This window comes from Pollicipes pollicipes, unplaced genomic scaffold (assembly GCF_011947565.3).
Source record: "Pollicipes pollicipes isolate AB1234 unplaced genomic scaffold, Ppol_2.1 Scaffold_4740;HRSCAF=5597_pilon_pilon_pilon, whole genome shotgun sequence".
NCBI lineage: Eukaryota > Metazoa > Arthropoda > Thecostraca > Pollicipedomorpha > Pollicipedidae > Pollicipes > Pollicipes pollicipes.
In genome coordinates this window covers 42,246,508-42,247,267 of record NW_023596545.1, presented here as the reverse complement: position 1 = coordinate 42,247,267, position 760 = coordinate 42,246,508, and positions in this window count along the sequence as shown.

The window sequence follows — 760 nt, the reverse complement described above, 5'->3', positions numbered from 1 at the left end:
TGCATCAAAATTGTAATAAAAGATACAGCCGATAAACACAAAGCGATGAAGATAAAAAGTCAATGATAAACTGCCGTCATGGTGATTCTGCCACTCAAAAACGAAGGTTTATTGGCCGCGGTTTCTGAGCCGTTCCAGATTAGCAGTTGGCAACCGTTTGTTTTCTTAATTCATTCTATTGATATGATCAGAACGTTAAGAGACCCTAGCTCAGTGATCACGGTTCCAAAGGATGAGCGGGAAGGAGGCATGTTAAAGAAATTGTACGTGTGAAGCGTTAAGGTGATGTTCAGCTTCTTTTATCAGCACAAGTGTATTTTAATGCATTACATTATGGGGTGGACAGTCACCACATTCACCCAAAAGCAATGAGGGGCTTTTACCTTATTAGGCAGTTTTTTGTTTTTAGAAAGCTTGGAGATTAGGTATGATACCGTGTAAATCAAAACAATTGTTGAATGCGCGAAGGCCTCTTCAGAGGAATGCAGTGATTCGTCCGCGTAGATGAATGGATCAGGGTGATAAGAACAAACACAGAACGACCATGTGGTGGCGGTATTTTGCTGTGTTAGTAGACATCGATAAAATTACTTATAAGAGCACGTTGTTCTTATGCTATGAAAATATATTCACCTGGTGAAAGTTTTTGTTGGTTAAGAAATATAAACATAAGTCGTTCTCGGCATTAGACATAAGTTCATGAAATGAGATATCCTTAAGAGTCAAAAATACATTATGCTGATTTTGATTTTTCACTAAT